The sequence below is a fragment of the Hyperoodon ampullatus genome (assembly GCF_949752795.1).
Source record: "Hyperoodon ampullatus genome assembly, chromosome: 1".
In the NCBI taxonomy this organism is placed as follows: domain Eukaryota; kingdom Metazoa; phylum Chordata; class Mammalia; order Artiodactyla; family Ziphiidae; genus Hyperoodon; species Hyperoodon ampullatus.
The window spans coordinates 53,288,983-53,308,050 of record NC_136914.1 but is presented as its reverse complement, the minus strand read 5'-3'; positions in this window follow the sequence as shown (position 1 = coordinate 53,308,050).

The window sequence follows — 19,068 nt, the reverse complement described above, 5'->3', positions numbered from 1 at the left end:
TAGCAGTAGCAAGATGGCATTGCAAGAAAATAGCAGAAAAAGAAGCTATACGAAGCCATAAGTATGGCCATTAATAACAGCAGGAGGTTACAGTAAAATTACCAGAGTAGCATAATGATTTGGGACACTGATTCCATTTCAACAGTTCAAGTTCAGTTTCACCATTTACTAGTTGGTGATCTCAGCTTCCCCAACCACACAACTGGATAATAATAATACTTACCATGCGGTAGAAAGGATCACATTAGATACAGCAAGTAAAAAAAAAAAAAAAAGTGTTTGGACATAGTAAGTGTTAAGTAAATGTTACATGTTTTTCCTTTATTAATTTTATATTATTATTACCATATATAGATGTCATATAATCTTAGGAAAGTTAATCTCTCTGAAACTCATTACCCTAGTTTGCCACACATGATTGTAACAAAAATCAACTAAGAAAATATATGTGGAAGCTATTTGTAAGCTGCCAAATATTAAATAGACTTTTAAAGGAACAAATCATACTCTACCCTTTAATAACCCCAAAGAGCTATAGTGAAATGGACAAAAAAAAAAAGAGGGTGATGGTGGTCAAAATAATCTTGAGTCATCAAAAATGCATTTAACTAATTTCATTCATGTAGTCAATTAACATTTATTAAGGTGACTCAACATGCCATGTGCTGGACCAGGCCCTGGTGGTCTGATCAAACCTCAGAATTCTCAGTCTGATACAGATTAGTTCAAATACTTTAGACATAATATGATAAATACTGTAATAGACCATAGAATTAAGAGAGAAAGTACTGAGGGGATGATTCAGAGAAAGTATGGTTGAATTAAGTGAGTATTAAAAGCTCAGAAGGCATTTACTTCTCTGTTGGGAAAAGAAAATATTCTATATGGGTATAGAGGGGTAAAAAGGCATGGCATGTTTGGGAAATTATAGAAAATCCAGGTATGTACTGGGAATGAGGTAGACTAGAGATAAGCCTAAAAATAAAGGAGGGTCCTTGTATGACTTGCTAAGCGGTTTGACTGATATCTGGAATTAGGGTTTTTGATCGCAAGAAATAGGCAAAAAATCACGTTATTACTTAGTTTTTGGGATTCACAACATCAGCAAGAGGCTGAAGATAAGATCTGGAAAACAGAAAAAAATCAAGATGCTCCTTTGGGTCAAAAACACAAAGTACAGGGACTTCCCTGGTGGCCAAGTGGTTAAGAATCCACCTTCCAACGCAGGGGACGCGGGTTCGATCCCTGGTCAGGGAACTAAGATCCCACATGCCGTGGGGCAACTAAGCCCACACCTCACAACTACTGAGCTCATGGTCCTCAACCAGAGAGCCGGCATGCCTCAATGAAGATCCCACTTGCCGCAACTACAACCCGACGCAGTCAAATAAATAAAAACAAAAACAAACAAGCAAAAAACCACAAAGTACAATGGCTGTTTTTAATTAGAATGGAACACCTCCACCCATGTGGGATGCTTCTGCAGATTCCCATGACAGATCTAAGTGTCCCTGGCTTCAGTGTAACCACCTCCAGAGTCTATGCCCAGGGCAGGAGGATCCCATTTCTTCCCCCTTCAGTTCCCATGAAAATAATGGGGCACTGAGTCCTACTGAAACCATACACAATAGCAGATTCTCCCAAAATAGGAAAAGGGAGTTGGATAATAGACAGCAAAAACAAAAACAAAAACAAACCCACAAAAACAATTCTGGCAAGCAGCAATAACAACCAAAAAACCAATACCGAATTTTAAATAGGCAGTGACAAGATCAGACTCATATGTTTAACAGCATATGGCTATGAAATGACTTAAATGATGCAAAAGAGGGTACATTGAAAAATAATTCTCCTTCCTAATTCTGATCCCAGGTTGATATTTTCCCTTCTCAACAACACTTTTACTGTTTTCTTGCATAATCAAGAACATAGATATTTCTATGTATTTTATAATTTTAGTTGCTAGATGGATGGGATGTTGCCTTTTTTATATTAATTTATACATTAATTTTATACTCAGCCAATCTAATGAATTATTTTATTGCTTATAATAGTTTTTCAGTTGATTCTCTTTGGCTGATCAATTTGCCTGGTGGTAGGCAGAATAATAACCCCCTTTTCCTAATCCCTGGAATCTATGACTATCAACAAAGACTCTCTCCTTGATCAAACTTTAGTCAGGCTCTTCTGAGCCATCTTTTCAAGTAGGTCTTGACCTTTGGGCCGACATGTTTGCCTGCATTGCCCAGTTTTAGGAAGAATCCTGCTAAATCAGTTTAGCCAGAATCCCCACTCTTGAGAACTAATCACCCTCTGTGACTGATTCCTTATCCTCTACCATATCCTTTTTTCTCTTACTAATATATCTGAAAGATAATTTAAGATCAGTTTATATAGATCTGCCTCATTTACTTACCAGCTGTAAAATATTGTTTATGTATTTTTCCCTCTATTTTAAAAAATTGTGATCTTTTTCTTATTGAATTATAAGAGCTATTTATAAAGTGAAGAAATAAGCACTACCTCTGTAATATGTTGTAAATATTTCTCCCAAATTATCCATTTTTAAATTTTGTTATTAATATTTTTCATTATTGGCAATTTTTTTCATTTATCAGATTTATCAATATCTGCTGTGAATATCTGTGTGGATTTGGATTCTGGAGTTATGTCAAGTTTGGAAAGGCTTTCTCCCTGATGAAATTATAAAAAAAATTTTCAATGTTTTTTCTAGTATTTTTATGGATTCAATTTTTATGTTTAAATCTTTGATCCATTCACAATTGAATTTGGTAAGAAATTAAAGTAGGGATCCAAGATTTTTCAGATGGTTCTCCAGTTGTCTCATCATCATTTACTGAATAATCTATTTTTCTTGTTTTCTTCCTATTCCTTTTCATTGATCTAGATTTCTTTTCAAGCTTTTAAACATTGTAATTTTATAATGTTTTAATATCTGGTAGCCTGATCACCCCCTCACTACCCTTATTTTTTAAAATTTTCCTGGCTAAACTTGCCCATTTCAGTTTTTCTGAAAATTCTTTTTTTTGAAGTCCCCATCCTATGGGTATATCTGTTGGGTAGAGAACTGTATTACATTTATAGTCTAATTACAGAGTACTGATGTTTTTACACATTCTATTTACTTAAATCAATTTCTTGATTTGTGCAAGAACATATTGTGTAGTGTGAAATGAGATTCATTTAGGTTTTGAAAGACATTATTAAGCATGGAGACCAAGCACATCCTCCCCACAAGCTGGCCAGTGGCCTTTGATGTGGCCTGGGTAAAGGGTTTAATTCAAAAATAGATGAGGTATTGGCTAAGTCAATCGTCATCCCCATCCTGGCAATTTGAATTACAAGTGCAGAAATAATTTGCCAGTTGCGAGCAGGACAGAAGAAAGTAGAAACATTTATTATAGCTGAGCCATATCAATGCAGAGCATAATAAGGTCCACAAATTCTGCTGCTGAGTAGTCCAGAGCTGTCTTCAGTCTAGAATCAATCACCAGGTCTCCTTGAGATCTGTTTGGCTTTATTAAGGCACCAGTTTTGAGGTTTCTTTGGCATTCATGCACCATTGTTTTTCTATGAGTGTTTGTACAATAAACTCCACTATGAATCATCTAGTTCAGTAGATCGATTATTCTTTAAAAAAAAGACCCTTCCAAGAGAAGATATCTTACAATTACATATCAGTTTACAAATCAGTTTACAGTGCTTTCACTTATATTATCTCATTTAATCTATCAACAACCCAGGAAACTAATGAACTTCAGAGAGAGAGTTTTTCAGGCATCTAATCATTAAAGGCAAATAACTTATAAGGCCGAATAACCTGAGGCTGAACTTTCATTAAAGGCACTGGATAACTTCCAGAGGCAAATTTCTTTTAACGTCCTGTGAACATGGTTGCCTGTGAATATGAGGTCCCAAACTGCTGTAGTCAATTCATCACCAAGCGGAGGATGAAGCTAGCACACAGAGAAGGGCAGACTACAGGGAACCATAGAAAATTGGAGCTGGAGCCGCTGAATTAACATTACTCTGAAACCTCCCAATCTCTGTACTTCATTTCTGTGAACCAATAAATTTCCTCATTGTTTCAACCATTTAAGAGTATAGTTTTCTGCTGTCTGTAACTGAAAACACACTGATATGGCGTCAATTACATTTTTACATGAATTCGAAAAGCAGGGAATAGAGCACTGGGGGAAGAGAAGAGTACTCGATTGGGGAGGGGGTGTATAAGAAGTCTGGATGAAGGATGTTGCCTAGTCAGTTCAGGAGAATGTGTGCAGAGGGAGGTGTTGGGTGGCACACTAGAAGGCAGGAGAAGAGAAGGTCAAAGAAGAATAAAGATGAATTTCATGTACTGACTAGTCTAGCCCCTTCTAAGTTGTTTGAATACTTTTAGCTTTGATAGGAAACTTAGAACATTGTCATAAACCTGCAAATAAAAATAGTAATTTCTGATTTTTAGAATTAAACTTCAAATAGTACTGTCTTAGAGCAGTGTTTCCCAAACTTCAATTTTTCCCATTACGTGTTTAGATGTTTGTCATATCTAAATATGGTTTTTACCTAATATTTTCCCCTAAATCAGTCGTTCTCAACCAGGGATGATTTTGCACCCAGGAGAACAATTGGCAATGTCTGGAGACATTTTTGTTTGTTATAACTGGGTGGATATCCACCTAGTGGATAGGGGGCAGGGGTATTGCCAAACATCCTACAATACATAGGGCAGCCTCCCACAGCAAAGAATTACCTGGCCCACAATGTCAGCAGTACCAAAGATGAGAAATCCTGATGTAAATCAGCTCATTTTCTTTTAAACTTCATCATAACTAACATTTATTAAGCAATAGTATATATATTTTTTTCTGAAGTATAGTTGATTTACAATGTTGCATTAGTTTCAGGTGTATAGCAAACTGATTCAGTTATTCATAAATATATCTATTTTTTCAGATTCTTTTCCCTTATAGGTTATTACAAAATATTGAGTATAGTTCCCTGTGCTATACAGTAGGATATTTTAAATATTGTTCTAAGTGCCTGATGTACAATATTTCATTGAATCTACACATCAACCTTATATCGTAGATAACACCATAAAACTTATTTTACAAGTGAGGAAACTGAGGGTTAACTAACTTGTCCAAGGTCAAACAGCTAGAAAGTAGCTGAATCTGGATGGTTGGATGCTAGAGGTCCTGAGCTTAACTAATAGGCTCAATTTTATATCACTAGTATAAATGAAAGCCAGTATTTTTTTAAATTTATTTATTTTATTTATTTATTTTTGGCTGCGTTGGGTCTTCGTTGCTGCACGCGGGATTTCTCTAGTTGCGGTGAACGGGGGCTACTCTTCGTTGTGGTGTGTGGGCTTCTCATTGTGGTGGCTTCTCTTGTTGCAGAGCATGGGCTGTAGGCGGGCGGGCTTCAGTAGTTGTGGCACACGGGGTCAGTAGTTGTGGCGCACGGGCTTAATTGCTCTGCGGCATGTGGGATCTTCCAGGACCAGGGCTCGAACCCGTGTCCCCTGCATTAGCAGGTGGATTCTTAACCACTGAGACACCAGGGAAGCCCGAAAACCAGTATTATGTGTCTCATGTAGCAGAAGAACATGTAAATAAATTCAATTAGAGCAAAATACTATTAGGCTCTAGCTAGATATTGCTGCCTGCTGAAGTCTCTGGGTCTAAAGCCTGGGGCTCTTTTATAAAAAGGGAGACTAAGTGTTAGAGAGGTGTTAAAGACATACTAGCATCAAACCAAGACTTTCTTTTTGATATAATCAGAAGAAATGAAAATGAATTTAAAGGTGAGAACTTCCCTATTATGTAATTCAATATTATATAATGCTGTGTTTGTGTACTACCTAAAATCCCAACTCCTTAAATATACAAAGCTCTAGGATGTTTTGATACCCCATGAAATAGATAGACCTCGGTTCAAATTCTGGATCTACTACTTATTACTGGTATTACATATATTAGATATGATTTAATATCCTCATCCAGAGAACTGGGACAATAACATCTGCCTCATAAGGTTGTAGTGAGAATTAAGTAAGATATAAAGAGCTTTGCAAGATACTGGCAGAAAATTATGCAACAGAAAATAAATATTAGTTCCTCTCATTTCCCGAAGATTCTGTGGTCCCTTTCCAGCACTGGCTTAGATTCTCATATGCTTCCATGATTATACAAGCTCTCTAAGAGCCATGGCAGGACAGGCAGCCACAGTTGGCTCCAGAGTACCACAGGGAACAAAGAGCTGCTTTATCCAGAGTAACCACTGAGGCCTCCTGGGAGGAACTGGCCTTTTGAGCCACGCTGTGTAGCCAACACCTTCCCCCCTGCCCCCAGCTCCTGTGAAGGTTGTTGATGATCTGGGGAAGATTTATGGAATTTGCAAGCATGACAGCCCTGAGACAGTGAACTCTGATAGATGACACAGGTCCCTGGAGGTTACCAGAGGGAGGAAAGAACAAGGAGAGAAAAAGGAGGCTTTGTTCCCGGGAACACAGTAGTGGATCCATCCTAATTTTTAACACACACACACCTGCTCCAATTTTAGGCCTGCCATTTGGCCACACAGCCATTGAGTTTATGGCTAAAGGCTGTATTTTAAATATTCACAGCACCTCCTACTGGACTGGATTTGTGATTCTGTGATATCAGCTGAAGCGGAGTTCAAATGAGCATTTGAACTATTGTCTGCTTTTGTCTTCAGAATTTTGACTCCAAAATTTCTTCCCTACTTGATTCCTGATACCTCTATTCTTCTAAAATTTTCCTTTAATAAGGCTTGAGATTTCATGCCATAATCAGGGACAATTAAAATGCAAATACAACTAGAGAGGTAATACACTGACAAATTCAGAATATCTCCTCCTCACTAGAATGTAAACATCCTGGGGGTAGGGACTTAGTTTTGTATCCTACTATATCTCCAATGCTTACATAAGTAACTGGCATATAGTTAGTGCTTAATAAATATTTGTCGAATGAATAAGAGTTCATACTAAGGTGTAAATGGTTGTAGCAGTCAACAATTCCTTTGCCTATACATGTATTTTTTTCATGACTCTGGGATTTACACGTGCTGCATCATCTTTCTGCAATGCCATTGTCTGCCTCTTTCTCCTCCATCACCCCTTCCTTACCTGGAGAAAGTCTACTAACCCTTTAAGACTTGCTTTTTGGGTAAAACTCTCTTGGACCCTATCTTCCTCCTCAAATTAACACTCTTTCATTAGCTGGACTCCTGTAGTCCTTTGCATATAATCCTGTTGTAAGAGGGGTGGTTTCGTGCTGCAATTATTTGTTTATAAGTCAGTCTCTGCCACTAGAAACGAGCTCACTGAGTGTGGTAACGTTGCACCTTGCTTTTGTATCCTCACCCTTAGCATGGGTAACTGGTTTATGGTAGATCTTCAAAAAATGTTACTGACTCACTGATTCTTATAAGTGGTCCTTTATCCTGCAGGGCTCCAGGAAGATCTCACTCCTTATCCCTTAAGGAGTACATTACAAGATTACTTCCTTTAAAAGCTCTATTTTGGATAGGAAATCTTCCTGCCTACTATGGTTTTATTTTACTAAATCTTTTTGTCCTATACTCAAATGGAATGATTGGTGTGGTAACACAGAGTACAGCCTATATAAATAAGGGATCTGGATATACTTGGTCAAATTTCAAGGTGGGACTGATTATCTTGGTCATCTTCTCTGTAGATGCTTCCTGGCTGCCCTGATGCCATATAGACCTTAAGGACAGTGATATTCTGAGAGGGTTGGAATATTTCTCCTGAGGGAAGACAAATGGTTTGACTCTCTGGGACCAGATTCCTATTGGTGCAGGACAGGGGAATTATATTGTGTAAAGCAGTAGCTCATGTCTCCAGCTATAAGAGGATTGTGGTCTGCTCAGGTTGCTGTGGTTGTGACTATGACAACTATGGAAAACATGAGACAGATGCCAAGAAGAGGGTGTGGGAGCAGCCACGGGCAAGAGAGAACAAATGGCCAAGGCTAGGGGCCACTTAGGGTCCCTGGAGTCCAGTGGTTGTCTAGGCAGGGATTCCAGATCTGACTTCCACATTTCATTATTTATATTGATGCAAACCTTGAACTGCTCATAAGGTGATCCCTGTCATTCATCCATTCTGCTTTAAGTTAACTCTGAGGACGGGAATGGAGATGGGGGAGGCAGCATAAGCACCTAGGGCACAACCCAAAGGGTTGCAGCGCTTGAGAACAGGCGCAATTTAATTAAGCCAACTGTGAATTTGTGTGGGTGAAAGTAACAGCTGCTGATCCTTAGGATATTTTTAAGTTGCAGCCAGTTGGGATACTCTCTATGTCTATATATGGTCCTTCATGCTAAAGGACCTCATGGAGATGGGTGGGCTAAAAACTTAGAGTCCCTGAAACTGCATCATCATCTCTTGGTCTTTGACAGCACGTCAGCAGCCTGCTCTCTGGGAAACTTCAGCAAGGTTAAAAGTTAAGCCTCTCAACTGACGTACTCAGTAGGGACTCCTCCATCCCCCACCCCCCTCCCCCCAACATTGTTGCTAGGTTTTTTTGAGATTAAAGGAGAGACTTATTTGTTTAGTCCCCATATACTTTCAAGCTGCTTAGTTACCACATCTTGTGCACAACATGCACTCCAGGCAAACAAACTTTTAAGAGCACGGTAGATTGAAGCAGCAAGCCAGCCCAGCAGACTGAGCCCCCTGAGTCCATGTGCTATATGAAGCAAACCAAAACACAGCTGGTGGAGTTAATTTTAGGCTTTCTGACCTTGGCAATGTACCATCAACTGGGGAAAAGCAGCTCTGAATAGGTTCAAAAGGAGTCTTCCTCCTTCTCCCCATACAGCTGACTGGAAAAGTGGTTACATGGTTTAAGTTTAATGGGAAAAACAATTAATTAATTATAAACCAGGGTAAATTTGACAGATCAAGAAATTCAACATTTATTGAGCAAGTCGAAGGCCCATGTAAGAAATCTTTTAGGATGTTTGTCCTATGACTAAGATCCTCAACATTATACTCAAAGTAGCACTTTCAGAAAAGTTCTAAAAGACTGGCTTCTCACAAACAAAAATAAATTTCTATATCACAGTGCTTTTATTTGTTTTTTATTTTTGGCTGCTTTGGGTCTTTGTTGCTGCATGTGGGCTTTCTCCAGTCTTTGTTGCAGTGCAAGGGCTTCTCATTGCGGTGGCTTCTCCTGTTGCGGAGCATGGGCTCTGGGCACGCGGGCTTCAGTAGTTGTGGCATGTGGGCTTAGTAGTTGTGATTCACGGGCTCTAGAGCTCAGACTCAGTAGTTGTGGCGCACAGGCTTAGTTGCTCCGAGACATGTGGGATCTTCGCGGACCAGGACTCGAACCCTTGTCCCCTGCACTGGCAGGCAGATTCCTAACCACTGCACCACCAGGGGAGTCCATATCACGGTGCTTTAAGACACCAACATGGTTTGGCAATGATGAGTGGGGAGATAGAAGTTTTATTAAATTATGCTGTTTATATATATATATATATATATATCAAGAATTTAAGTGCAAGGAGTAAATACATACTATTTACTTCTGAATGCATAGGATCTAATTCTCTGACCACCAAAATAGGTGAGGTTCCAGGGGCTTCCCTGGTGGCGCAGTGGTTGAGAGTCCGCCTGCCGATGCAGGGGGCACGGGTTCGTGCCCTGGTCCAGGAAGATCCCACATGCTGCGGAGCAACTAAGCCTGTGAGCCATGGCCGCTGAGCCTGTGCGTCCGGAGCCTGTGCTCCGCAACGGGAGAGGCCACAACAGTGAGAGGCCCGCATACCGAAAAAAAAAAAAAATAGGTGAGGTTCCTGTAATACACTCACATACAACATGGACCTTTCCTTCCTGACACACAATTTCTAATTTTGCTTTTCTTTGTTTGACTGCCTGTATTTCTCAATGATCCATAGGATTCATAATGGCAGTGACTATATCCTTGTTTTTTTGCTCACAGAGGCCCATAATAGACAATAAATACTTGTTGAGTTGATAAATGATTTGCACTTCATCATTCCCTTAAATCCAGCATCCTATAGCACAAAATTCACCTTCAAAGGAATGAACATCTTGAAAGGGAGCGTACTGTTTTCGGTTTGGGATCAATGGAAGATCCTTCTTCCATTGTAACACATTATAATGTGTTTTGATGCTCTATGGTTTTTGGTGATAAATGAATGCATTGAGAGACGCCAACCTTTACAAACAACCTTTAATACTTCCATTCGTTTCTATTACATTAAAATAATATGTCCTCGAAATAAAGATGCAGACGTAGAGAATGGACTTGAGGACAAGGGGAGGGGGAAGGGTAAGTTGGGACAAAGTGAGAGAGTAGCATTGACATATATACAGTACCAAACGTAAAATAGATAGTTAGTGGGAAGCAGCTGCATAGCACAGGGAGATCAGCTCGGTGCTTTGTGACCACCTAGAGGGGTGGGATAGGGAGGGTGGGAGGGAGGGAGACGCAAGAGGGAGGGCATATGGGGATATGTATATGTATATATATGTATATGTATATATGTATACATATAGCTGATTCACTTTGTTATACAGCAGAAACTAACACAACATTGTAAAGCAATTATACTCCAATACCGATGTTAAAAAAAATAATATGTCCTTGAGAAGCATTTATAACCATTAATTGGTGTGTCTTTAATGAAGATATAGAATTAAAATCTAAAGACCATTGATAAGGATGAGGTTGAATTGTTAGCTATGTTAAATGGGATCGTGTAGCATGCCAAAATTGCTTTAGAATATATTCATTCTAATTTAGGTCATCCTGGGAAGCTGGGGAAAGAAATGGACTTCACTGAATTCAGATTGTACTTACGAGCTATGTGATCTTGAGCAAGTTACATACAAAACCTCTCAGCATTAGTTTCCTTATCTATAAAAGAGGGAAAATAACACCTAATACCAACCTCATGGGGAAGTGTAAGAAATAAATAAAACAGAGATAAAATATACAAAAAGCTTAGCATAGTGATTGGCCCATCAGGAATAATCAAAAAATGGTAGTGATAAAAGCAAAAATAATATGTAATAAACTAATTAGATGGAATAATTACCACATCAATCTAGATATTATGTAACCAAAACACTCCTGCACAACGGAATGCATTTTATCAGGTTACTAAAGATTTGTTGCCGGGGTATACTTTATCTCATGTTTGTTGTTCAGGTATCTATTCTTTCAGAGTCAGATCACATTACCGAATCAGAAGAGAACAGCTACTCAAGAAATACTGAGGCTCAGATTTAGCTACAGGGTTTGAATTCTGCATTTCTTCTCTCTGGCATTAGGAATATTTGCTTTTAGTTTTACAGGTAAAAGAACATTTATATATATATTGGTAGAAAAAGCTAGCTAATGTGAAGGCAAGGAAAGAACTCCTTAGTCCGAAAACTCATCTTCTATGTTAAACATTTAAAACCCCATTAACAGTAACACTTTTTCTAGGCCTTTTCAAAATGAGACCTGCTATTTGTTCGTTTTCTTTTTATTATGGAAAATTTCAAAACTAAACAGAAGTAGACAGCACAGTATAATGATCCTCATGTACTCATCACCTGGTTTTGACAATTACTAACTCACTTCATCTATAGTCCTACTTCCTTTCCCCCTCCCACACTATTCTGAAGCAAATCCCAGGCATATTATTTGATCTGCAATTATTTCAGTACATATTTCTAAAAAATAAGGACTCAAAAAACACAGCCACAACATCATCACTACAAATAATAATTAGTCCTTAGTAACATCAAATATCCAACGTTTAAATTTTTTGGTTGTCTATAAATGACATAAACATTTGCTATTGTTCTTTTTCAGATTGCTTATTTGAATCGAGATGCAAATGACTGTACATGTTACAGCTGGATGATATGTCTCTTATCTTTCAATCTCTATGTCTCTCCTTCAGCTCTATTTTTTTCTTGCAATTCATTTGTTGAAGAAATTAGGTCCTGCATATTTTCCCCACTGCTTGGATTTGTTGCTTGCATCCCTGTTGTGTCATTTAACATGTTCTTTACCATATTCTTCTGTGCCCTATATTTCCTATAATTTGATAAATCTGATATAGAGGCTTGATCAGATTCAGGTTCTATTTTGTTGGCAAGACTTCTTCACAGGTGATGATATAGTCTTCCATCAGGACACACATAAAGTGTGGTTGTCTCTCTTGTGATACTAGTGGCTGTTGGTGATCAATGTCTAGATCCATTAATCCATTAGGGGTTGCAAAAATAGTGATATTCTAGTAATAATTCAATCATTCCTATTTCTTTCATTTTTATTTTTTTGGGCTGTGTTGGGTCTTCGTTGCTGTGTGCAGGCTTTCTCTAGTTGCTGTGAGCGGGGGCTACGTGAGCGGGGGCTACTCTTTGTTGCAGTGCGTGGGCTTCTCATTGCAGTGGCTTCTCTTGCTGTGGAGCATGGGCTCTAGGCTTGCGGGCTTCAGTAGTTGCAGCACGCAAGCCCAGTAGTTGCAGTTCACGGGCTCTAGAGTGCAGGCTCAGTAGCTGTGGCGCAGGGGCTTAGTTGCTCCATGGCATGTGGGATCTTCCCAGACCAGGGATCGAACGCGTGTCCCCTGCATTGGCAGGTGGATTCTTAACCACTGCGCCACCGGGGAAGTCCCTCAATTTCATTTTTTTTTTAAACTGAAATACTTCTATAAGGAGAAATTTCCCCTGACCTATTACTTGGAAATTTGGCTTTACCTGGTGTTATTTTCTTGGAGAAGGGTAACATAGTAATTAACACATTGGCAGTGACTAACTTATCCTATAAAAAGATGCGATGAATCATCTTCTTTATAATTGTAGAAACCCTCACCTTGAAGGAAAAGGAGAATATAACTACAACTGAAGGAGAGGAAGTAAATGGTGAACAAAAACCTGAGATATCTGGGAAGAGAAGAAAGAAACACAGACGCTTAAAGGTAACACTTTGCTAAGTCTGTTCTTATCTGGCATATAAATTCCTATTTGGAAGCCCACCTTAAGGCTTTGAATACTATCAATATTTACTTACTGAAGTGTCCTGCATTCTTATTTTCTGTTCAGATCTCTCCCCAGACTTTGCACAGCTGTCAAAACTCTACCTGACATGGCAACTTTGATGTCTGAAAGACATTTCAGAGTTAACATATCTAACATGGAACTTTTAGTTTCACCTCAAAATTGTGACTCAGATCTTCCCTATTTTACTAAATGGCAGCACCATCCACCAGTTACTAAAGCCAAAATAACAGGAGTAGTCTTTGACTCCTTCTTTTCTCCAATCCCTATAATCAATCAATGAATCACCAAGTGCTGTTCATTTTGAGATTATTAACTTCTTCTTTCTATTATTAATGACACCACCCTAAACCAAGTCACAGCTGTTGAGAAACAATTGTGCTATTACAATAAGTCTTCTGGCATCCCTGCTGACATGTTTGGCCTCCTCTGGAACATTCTCCACAAGAAGGGAGAGTGATCTTTCTAAAATGTTAATCAAGGATCATGAGCTGATAATCGTTGAAGCTGTGTGATGGATTCATTATACTAATTTCTTCCCCGCTTTATGTGTTTGAAATTTTCCAAATTAAAAAAATAAAATGTTATTCAGATTATTTATCTTAACTTCTTACTATTTTACTTCTTGGCTGACTCCTCTATGTTCTTAAAATAAAACCAGATGGCTGTGAGCCCCAGCCAGCCCTCAGTCTACATGTCCAGCTTTATCTGATGCCACTCTTCTTGCTCAGGCTGCCCAGGGTTCTCAGTTCTGAGAACTCTTTAAGCTCTTTCTTATCTTAGAGCATTTGTACTTTTTATCCCCTCTACCAGAAAATGATCATTGCCTAGCTCTTTGCAAGGCTGGCTCCTTCTTCTTCCTACAGGTCTCAGCAAAACTTCACCTCCTTAGAGAGGCCTTTCTTAACCACTCAATCTAAATTAGATCTTCCTTCACCACTACTCTCTGTCATATTATTCAGTTTATTTTATACCTTACCACAATTTATAATTATCTTGTTTGTTTATGTAAATATACTTACTTGTTTATTAAAAGAAATTAACTTGAATGAATATTTAAAGATATGTGAAGGCATATACCCACTTACATTCTATTCTATTCTAATTCATGTTATAATTCCACTTCTTTGAGAAACTGGTGGATAGAATATAAATTTTAATAATCTTGCTTCATAAACAAAATAAGATTTTGATTAGGAGAGTAACTTCTTGAAATTGAAATTTTAGGAAGAGAGTAATATGAAATTTGGATTGGTGAAGAAGAACATGGAATTAGAAATCTCTATTTGAATGTAGTCTCTCTTTGATTCTAAACTGCCCAATATTTGTAAGTGCTGAATAATTTTAAGTGACAGTCATTGTTTGATTTAAATGTCTAACCTCTGAAATTATATTTTGTATTATTAACATGACACCTCTCTCATTTTTACAACCAATACATTTATGTGTTATCAGCTGTTAATTTCAGGCAATTCTCCTAGTGGTATGATAAAGAACTCAGTATTTTTGCAGATTCTGTCCTCTCCCAATCATTGCCCTGACTCAAGAGTCATAGGATTCATTTAAATTTAGTTAGACCAAGAGCAAGGCTACATAAGCCAGCCTCCCAAACCAGGGAGCAGATGGAAATTGTCTGCCAGTAATCTAAAGGATGTCCCTGGCATGACAGAATTTTAGAACTGGAAGATATCTTAGAGATCATGTAATAATCCAAAGCGCTCATTTTAAAGGGGGTGAAACTGTTGTTCTAACAGGTTTACAGACTTACTCTTCCCAAAATAAAAGATAATATCCTAATCTGGTCATTCAAGTCACTGTCAGAAGACCTTTACGGAATTGTATATTAAATCTGTATCATATCAAAATCTGGAACACAGGGCTTTTATGTCATAAATCCATGATTTTCAGTATAGTAAGCTAACGCCTCCTTCTCCCTCCTTTCCAGCACCTTTGGAGCCTTAAGTCTTTTCAAATTATTCCAGTGACCTCTGCTGTTCCTGAGATAGTATCAACACTTCAATATTTTCTTGTTTTAAAAAATGGTTTGGGGCTTCCCTGGTGGCGCAGTGGTTGAGAGTCCGCCTGCCGATGCAGGGGACACGGGTTCGTGCCCCGGTCTGGGAAGATCCCACATGCCGCAGAGCGGCTAGGCCCGTGAGCCATGGCCACTGAGCCTGTGCTCCGGAGCCTGTGCTCCGGAGCCTGTGCTCCGCAAAGGGAGAGGCCACAACAGTGAGAGGCCCGCCTACCGCAAAAAAAAAAAAAAAAAAAAAGGTTTGATTTACTAACATGCCAAACTAATAGTACATAAACTCAACAGAACACATTTCATATTGGCGCCTCCTTCACGTCTATTAGCCCAAGGTGGGTTACTAGTCACACGTAATTTAAATTTTGTTAAGATTCTTTGAAAAGTTACTTGTAGATTTGACGGGTGCTGTGAGTAAAGAAGATGGACATCTCTTCGTAAAATAAATCGGTACCCAAATTGATAATGCTGTGGTGGGCTGGTGGCAACGCTGATTAAGTATTTATGGGGCTCAAGTCCATTATAGCCATTGAGCACTCTGATGCACAAAACATTTTAGAAGCTAGAAAGAATTCAGTACTCCCTTATAGAAGGACTTGCATTTCACATAGTAGGGGCCCAGGACAAGGCTTTATAATCTATTTGCTCCATATAACTTGGATATGTCACCACAGCCGTTTTCCCAGCTGCTGATGACAGCCTCACTTGCCTGTTCAGACAGTGATGAACCCTAACCATCTACTTGTTTAGGGTTTTAAAACATGCCCATAAGACGACAGGGACCTTGAAAGCCCATTTAGATCCTTTCCTCTCTTCTGGCGGAACCACACCCAAACCATTACAATCAGATGAAACTCACTCCTGTTTTTACATACGTAGCAGAGAGACTCCACAACATTTCATCTGGGCACTCACAGTGGGCAGAACTCTGGTGGCAATTCCATCCCTCACTGCAGGACTCTGACATCCCAGAGTTGCAACCAATTTCCTTCCTGACCGCTGAGACCCGGCTAAGCAGCTCGGAGCGCTCTGCCACGACCCCCAACCGGGTAGACTGTCCTCGACCAAACACGGTGGCTCCAGCACACTTGCGGGGCGTGGCCCGGGGCTGCAAAGGTGTCCAGAAAGTAGGGGACCCGGGGCCGCAACGGGAGGGGGAGGGTGGGCGCGTGCCGCTCTCGCGAGAGCTCACGGGGTAGGGGCAGCGAGGGGCTGGAGACGAAGTGCCGGGGGAGCAGCGCCGCGGTCGGGGTGGTTGTTCTCTGTGCTGGAGGCAAGTGGCCCTTTCCCCGCCCCTTTTTCCCTCTCCTCCCACTGAGTGATTCGAACCTTGCGCTTCCCACTTCCGCCCCCTCTGCCAGCCATTGGAACTAGCAAAGCCGAACAAGTTGCAGTCGCCGAGCAGCCGGCGCTCCCCGCCTCCTCCTCTCCTCCTCCTCCTTCTAATCCTTGCCTGGCCGCCGACGTCGCCGCCACCCCGAGGCCTCGCGACCGCCGAGCCCGCAGCCCACGCCACGGCCGACATGAGCTTCTTGTTGTGAGTAGCCAGGCCCAGCGTGCACCGGCTTTGTTCAGGAGACCTGGGCCGCGGGTCCCCCACCCCTCTCCCAGCTTTGCCCCTAGCTGCTTGACCCGGGCGTTCCCACCCACCAGGTCTCGGGGAACCTGCCCCGAATGCTCGCGTTGCCTGACCGCCGCCGCCTCCCCGGCCCGCTTCGAGCAGGCGGGGAATCCTCCGGTCCCCAAGGAGGCTCTTTCTCCCCGGACCCCAATGCCTGCGTCCGCATTTCTCTATCACCCCAACCTTTCCTCTCGCTCTTCTCTTGCGTTTGTTTGCACGCTCTATATAGATACCTCCCACTCTTCCGCAAGACCCGTATCCGACGCGTGCCCGGTCGCCTGTCTCCGTCTCTCCTGTTCATTGCTTTTATTTCTGGGTCCCAAGCACAGAAGATAGAGCTTCTACTTTCTTCCGTCACCCCAGGACCCTTTTCATTCCCCACTTAGGTTTTAGGAGTGGGAAGTTGGGGTGACAAGTCTTGTTGATTTAACACAACGCGGCTGCTTGCGCGTCAGGAACCTCTGGTGACAACCTGGGGTCTTGGGGACTGGAGCGCCTTGCTTTCCCGAGGTGCCCCTCCTCCCAGCGTGCTCCCCTGAAGAGTATGGGCTCTATCTTTTTAGACAACCACCATATAGGGTCTGGGTAGTGTGCCCTGGGTTGATTAGGGAGTTGTTTTGCAAATCATTTGTAAATGCCAACTCAACGTCACATTTAGTACTCGTCATTATTTCCCTTATCGTTTATTGCAGACGAGTTGAGGGGGATGGGCAGAAAGATGGGGTGGCCGGATGGGAGTATGGTGGCAGCAGACAAGCCTCAGGTCCTCCGAAAACAGGACCTTACACCCTGGGGAATTACTCTTTTGAAGGCTTCGCTGTGATTCACCTCTGTTTAATCTGTGGTTAGAAAGCTAATAAAAACTCGGAGATTGAAACCCACCCCATATGCTCCTTTACCGTTGTGGAGAAAATTAGCATTTAAAGATTTTCTTCTTTCCCCACCTCCCATAATTTTTCGTCATCACATTGGCACCTGAATCCTGAGAATTTAATTAACCCTTATTTTCACAAGCTTATATCTAGAATGTTAATCCTTTTTAGGGTGTTTAAGCAAAACTGAGCCATCACAGAGGCTAACCGGCAGGTGGACTTGCTAATATTTCTAATATGCACAGGGGGTGCCTGGCTTGTGTCAAGCTGCTTAACACATTTGAGCTTATGAAACCTCTTAGGCTCATCCTAGAAGTTGATTCTGAGTTTGTCAGATAGGTAGTACTAGATGAGAGGACTGAGTGATTTCATAAACGTCTTTGCTTCCTATTTTAGTTTGAATCAAGATAGCCAAGCATCTCCACTTGAAACTTCTCATCTTGAGTATTTTTTGCATTGCTGTTTTTTGATTTCTTCAAGAATTTAAAAGTTGTCTTTGAAATAGCAATGTAGGTATGTCCTTGACGGCTTCTGATGGGCCTGTGTCTCTTGGAACTCATAGCTAAAATTGTTTGAAGCAGGGAAGAACCATATTTGGCTGAAACTAGGGGATAGAGAAGGTTTGGGTGGTATTTTCTGAATATAAATACAATAGTATCCTGCTTTTCCATGGCTCAGTAATAATTACAGAAATGTAATGGATAAGTTCATTATCCTGAAGCATATTATTTCATAAGAAGAATCTTGCCATAACTAATGTAGATAGCACATTAGAGGGTTTGTAGTATTTGGAACACAATTTTTCAGTCAGATCACACGTAGCAGTTAATAAATTCTCAAGATATTTTGCCCGTGTGCTGCTTGACAGTCCAAAAAAGTTAATCTAATATTTTTGGTTTTGATTTTTGTCCACCGATAGTTTAAAATCTGAAGTGAACACCTCGTAAGTAGAAATAATTATTATCAGAAGTGAAAGAACAAAGTTTTGGTTATTATCTATTTGTTATTTGGTATAATTTCCTGAATATTATTTCTGTACCAACAGATAAGCAGAGAAAATAAGAGTTGCAGTTTAGGAGTTAAACACAAATATTTCTCTCCAGTTCTTGGAAGCTTATTTGTAAAGCAGCTATAAGTGGATGAAGCTGCAAAAATAAGGGCAGTGTGAGATAGGGTTATGAAGGTGATGACTCATAACTCTTGAGGGCTTTAAGATAGAAGAAAAGAATTATTGATTTAAAAACCATCATTCATTGTGCAAGCACTGGTGTAGGCACTGGTTCAGAATAAATTTGCACTGCTTTGATTCTAACTGGGACAAACCTTTGGTTGTGCTGCATATTGGCCTGTGTGTGTCTTCAAATTAAGCTAAACTCCCAGATAGTGCATACAAAAACTTCACAAGAACCGAATTTAACTTTGTAGACTCAAATCTTTA